Genomic DNA, 6000 nt, shown 5'->3' on the forward strand with positions numbered 1-6000 from the left:
CTACAAATGTGGTTTAATAGCCACATGATTTTACTGAACACATCATCTCTGTTCAGCCCACTGATGAGTCAGTATCCGCTGCAGCAACAAGTTTCATCGGGTCCTACAACAAAAAGGACACTTAGTTCCTATCTAGTCATTATTCTGTGGGCTATAAGTATTTAAACCCAGCAAGACGTGTCTAAGTAGGCTAAACACACCGCAGTGTAGGCTAGAAAGTGACACACATGCTACAATGACTTTGATCACCCTTAGCTCAGCTTTTACTTTTTTTTTGTTTGTTTGATTTACACAGATACCGTTATATATTGTGTACCCCAGTGAAATGTCAGGGAGGTATAAAGGTACGGAAAAACAGATACCACACCCAAGCCTAATCCATTGTTGACTGTTTGTTAAAAGAATCTCAGCAGAGCAACTGAAGCTGCACTTTGGAGTGTCTTTTCGCTGAACTCACTGCTTGTGAAAAATATGTTGTGTTAAAGGCACCCACTATATTCTGCATCCCTATACAACACAAGGGGGGTTAAACAAACAAACCAGAGGTAAGTCAAGCATTTCCGAAGATTAAGCATTGATATTCAATTCCCAGCAGGACATGGTTCAGTGAACAGCCCTGTACCTGCATCATCCTTAACACACATTCCTAGGGTTTAGCAATGGTGATTAAGAAATTGAAAACTTGACATAAAATATCTTGTAAAGATTTGCATCCTGCTAACCCCGCCTGTATCCTTAGTATGTAACAGTGAACATTGGCCTTTCCCCTGCTGCCGGGCCTGCACAGGGTCACAGTGAGGGTGAGGCACACCCTGGATGATCAGAGATTTGATAGAGCTCTGCTTTAATCACTGCCAACTCAACGTTTCATTGAATAGCAGGTTCGCCTCATATTTCTCAATGTCTAAATGCACCATCATCTATATGACCTCATGCATGAACACAAATACCATATCCTGATTATACATGCGTGCATTCAAATCAAACGGACAGTTCCAAAAGTGAGACACAGCGAGGACTATTTGGTACAGTAAAATATTTCATGCACTATTGAGTTTCACTGGTTTAAGCCTTGCCTGTCATGCATTCCATTTCCCTTGAAAAATCGAAGCTGCAAGCTATTTTTTGGAAGCAAGACTGAGGTTAAGTACAGTCACATGCTAGCATTTAGTGCATTATGACATGTATTAGGTTAATGATTGAGGAAATTGGTATACCATATTCGCAGAACACTTTAATTTGAGTCTGGTATGAGTATTCAGCTAACAGGCTGTGGTGGATTTGTGTGCCTGTGAGCCTCTGAGCACAAGTTCAGAAAAAAAAAAAAAAAAAAGAAAACGCAGATCATGTGGAAATATATCACCTTTGCCCTGCCCAACAGGAAGAGTGAATGTTGACATGAAAACAGGATGTGCAAGGCTAAGCCACAAGCATTATATGTCATAAAGTGCATTGCAATTATATGGAAAAGGGGAAATTACATATAGAAGCTAAGATGAGTCAAACTCTGAACAGACAGGTTCATTGTTAGAGAACCAGAGACGGCTAGGACTTACAGTTCTGGTGTAACGAACTGCAAGATGAAACTGAAAGATTTTTAATGCTGATGGCAGACATTTGAGTTTCTGTTCTTTCATTTCTGGCTTTGATGAAGAGGATTTCACTTTTTCACGACATAATCCACTACTGGAAGAACATGTGAACATGACTAAGCAATTAAATGTTTCAGTGCTTGCCTTGAAAAAGAAATATTCACACATTTGCGTACTGGGCACTGCAGCGAAAACATACTTTCCTGATGAGCATGTCATGAATAATAATGCCTTGTCTTCCTGCAGGCATGTCATTTTGAGGTTGTAAGTCATGCTGCCATCACAAATTCCCTCAGGGACACAGCACCACCTGCTGTAGCCCATCACCTGGTCAATTGTACGAGACACTCATCTCATCAAATCAGGGGGTTGGCCTACACGCTGTCTCACCATCTTGCCTGGAGGGGAACAGGCTCTTTAAAGGAGCCAGCAAAAAGGAGCCACAAAAGGGTGTGCGGGGCGGGTGGAGAGATGGAAATAAAATCACATGTGAAAGTGATAGGAAGGAGGTGAACACCTGGAAAGCAAAGAGCACATAGCTCTACTATTTATACAACACACTTTCACAATCAAACTCAAATACACACACGCGCATGCATGCAGAATATGCAGGACTATAATAAGAAAGCATCCAAGTAAAGACAGCTGTCTCCCTCTTCAAGGTGACCAGGGTTGAGGCGAGCCAAGATGTTTATTTTTAGGGAAATTTCAAGGCCTAACCCAGTGTATTGACCACACATTCTCTCCAGGAAATTCAACCCATTCTTTTTAAACTCATCAAACTGCATCAAACGTCCTTCATTGTTGCAAGCTTTGTTTACCATTTCATTTGAGTCCACACCAGTGATGCCCTCAGAAAATTTTCCAAGGGATGGCCAGATGAAGCCACTGAAAAACCAACCAAAAGCCATACCTGAATTTCAGGAATTCAGTTATGCTTTTGAAGTGTAAAGGCTAGTTGAAAACTATGTCAGTATGGAGGGTTTTGGCTTTGCATGCACACACCAGCGCGGCGGTGGTGTGGAATCATCATTCAAAAAGGGAAACTGGAAAATGTCTTGACGCCAGTTAGCCAGTTAGCACATTAACAACACAATCAAATGTTGAAAGAGCAAAGCATATTTACTGTGCACCAGTGAACAATAACACAAAGCACCAGAAACTGTGTCTAAGAAATCAATACCTAAAGAAAAATAATCTTCATTATGTAACATGTTTGTTTTGGTCTCACTCCCTCTGGACTTTAGCTATTTGTTTACTTTCCTCACTTCCGTTTCTCTTCTTGTGTGCTGAGCTGAACTCCCAGTCTGAGCGATTTCATTCCCTGGCGGGCTCTGCAGTCACTGACGCCGATTCAACATGCTGACTCAGCAGTAAAAAAGCTGACTAGGGCCAACTAGGGTAGACGAGGGCCAACGGTGCAGGACACACCACAGCGACAAGGGCCACGGATGACTGACAGCCGACAATCAGCTCAGTTTGTCAGGGCCTTAGTGCCGGCACAGTTAACATTTTGAGTTCAACAACAATCCTGTTTTAATGTGTTATGTATCTGTACATGTTAGACAATTCATTGCTCTTCAAGCAGGCTGGTTGTCCTTTTTCTTAAAAGACAGAAATACAGCTTTAATTTGAAGGAAAACATGATTGTCAGAAACAAAACATTTACTGTGAACAAGCCTACTGAAGTTTAGGGGAAAGCCCATTTTCATTCATTTATCTTGAGGCGAGAGTTCAAAGAACCCCTTTGAAAATGGCCATGCCAGTTGTTCCCTTGCCAAAATTTAGCCTCACTTTGGAGCTTCCAAACAAACTATGCCAACATGGTTGGTACCAATGAATGCCTTAGGCTGTCTAGTTTCACAGAAAAATAAATGTGCTACAGCCTCTTAAAGACGGTAATATCGACCTCCAATTATTTTCGCCAGAACTGGTAATGCAAAAGAATGTTTAATTTTCTGAGGTGACACAATGAACATTAACACTGTAAGTTTTATTCAAAGACTTTTGAGTAATGGCTTGAAGACATGCTCTCTCAATACACAGCACTGAATAGCTCTGTTACAACTACAACAGTTGTTCACAACAGATTCTTTCAGTATTAGATTTCGTAGCCAACTGGGACATCTCAGTAAAACCTACAAAAATGTTGATGGCGAAATCTGGATCACACTCGAGTCATACCCACATATCAGTAGCATGTCTTTCCCTTATATGGAGAGAGCAAACATTAGGCTCATCTCATGTCCCTGCTTGTTTTGCAATCTCTAATGATATCATGCATAGACATGAGCAGACACACCTTTCAGTGTTCCCAAACTGAGGAAAAACAGTTGAGCTGTGCACAAGCATTTTATCAGCAGCACTCACATCAACCCCTTCTCTACGCTGGTTCCAGATTAATTCTGGTTATTTTCCACTTGGGCCTTATCTCTCAAGTTCCTGTCATAGTGGTACTTTATTGTAATAAATATTTCAGCACTTTCACACCAAAAACAAGATTAAACCACAATCCTTTCAGCGCAGCACTAATGGGACATGCTGAATAAGTTATCAACTGTCTCAGACATTAATACGTTCTTGCAGATGTTATTTTAACTTGCTTGATCTAATTAGTCGGCAGATAATCTAAACAGTCTGATATTGAATTTAGATGTTATCGAAATCGGAGAGTATAAGGCATGCCAGCTGGGAACATGCAGGACTTTTTTTGAGGGGACATTCAGGTTCAAATGTGGGGTAATTTCCTAATCACGGTTGAATAAGCCAAACTTTATTTAAGAATTAAACTCCACTCACAGCAGAAAAGCTTTCTTAATTGTGAATCAAACACAGGTCAACAGGGTTGTGGGTGCCATTCAATAGTGTGACCTTCATGTCCTCTCCACTGCGTATGTCAAAATACAGCTGTGTTTCCTTCAAGTAATCTTTGGGTATCGGGAAAATGATGTCTCAGAGTTCTGGGGAGCATAAAAGTGACTGATTTTCAGACGTCATGCTCATTTCACAATGCTTCAGGAGACAATAACGCCTGGTGACATCATTGCAAGACATGTTGACTCACAGAGGATGTTTTCAAAGTGTACTGCACCTCACTAGTGGGCTGCCTATGACATTTATATTGTCTGTCATATTTTTGTTGAATGAACATCTAAGGATCTTACATTTTTGTTAGACTACACCAAAAACTGTTGTACACTAAAATGTACTGTACAATATCCTTGACTTGCTCAATGTCAGTGGGACAACTTGTTCCAACCTGACTTTATGGGACACTTTTTCTTCATAACTTTTCCCTTTTCATATCTTTTAATTCAACAAAGTGACTTACCTCAGTGTGAAAGTCTAGACCATTAAATATATCTTTAAGAGGAAACACTCTAACTCAGTGTTTAGTTTCAGTTGTAGTCATGGGACAGAGTGATAATCCCTCAGGTCGTCCTCAGTCGTGTGTTTACTTTAGGGACCGTACATTAGCGTCTGTAAAATACAACACGGTCGTTTTTCTCACGGAAACTGAACTTTAATGTGTCGCCACGGTGTGTGTGTGTGTGTGTGTGTGTGTGTGTGTGTCACATAAAACACATGTCTGACATTATTAGTGCAATTCTGACAGACTTTTATCCTATTTGTCACTTTTTAGTGACACAAATAAGAGCAATAAAACAATATCGCAGGTTTGTGTCAGGTTACAGTTAACGTTACATATGTGTTCTTTTAACTGTCACTTTGTAACAAGCACATAACGCAGTGAAAAATTAACGGTAGCACGCGCAGTGACTTTTCCTGTCTCGTTTAATTCATTAAATGATTTTGTCAGATGAAGCCGAGCCTGCTGTACAGTACTCACCTTGCGCTGTGGAGCCGGGTCTGGTGTGCGGAGAGAAGCGTGGCTTTAGTCCGTCTGTTCTCAGTTTCGGAGTCAACTGGACTGAGCGGAACTGAAACTTCCGCATATAAGCCTGCCTCATCTGGCTGCCGGTAGGAGGGTTCAGAGCGGTGTGTGTGTGTGTGTGTGTGTGTGTGTGTGTGTGTGTGTGTGTGTGTGTGTGTGTCGACCAAAGGCAACGCAGCAGCAGCAGCAGGCACGGGCTTGTCAGGCCACAGGGACAGAGCGGGTGATTGAGTGAGCACCTGAAGTGTCCTTTAGTCGTGGAGCCAACATAAAGTCCAACATGGAAGCTAAGCCTCCTGAAGTAAATATGCAAATAATAATGAATTAATAAACCACAATATGCAAAAAAGTCTAAATCACTACCTATCTTAAAGTTGATAAACCCTCCCAGCTGTTCACAGACATGATTTTGCTGCAGCCTAACAATCCCCACTTGTACCTCGTCGTCGTTTTCATTTCACACGTTTACATTGATGTTTAACCCTTTGAAACCTAAAGAAATTGGCATGATAT

The 6000-nt window shown here is 41.2% G+C and overlaps 1 protein-coding gene across 2 annotated transcripts in view; it reads right to left on the reverse strand.

Moving 5' to 3' along the window:
- pdlim5b (PDZ and LIM domain 5b) overlaps positions 1–5593 on the reverse strand; it is a 50936-nt gene extending 45343 nt beyond the window's left edge. For both annotated transcript variants that reach the window (XM_049603734.1, XM_049603732.1), the window contains exon 1: positions 5443–5593. The gene's annotated coding sequence lies outside the window, so the exon portion shown is untranslated. The remainder of the gene's footprint in view (positions 1–5442) is intronic.
- Positions 5594–6000: the final 407 nt, after the last annotated feature.

The sequence above is a fragment of the Epinephelus fuscoguttatus genome, linkage group LG18 (genome assembly GCF_011397635.1).
Source record: "Epinephelus fuscoguttatus linkage group LG18, E.fuscoguttatus.final_Chr_v1".
NCBI lineage: Eukaryota > Metazoa > Chordata > Actinopteri > Perciformes > Serranidae > Epinephelus > Epinephelus fuscoguttatus.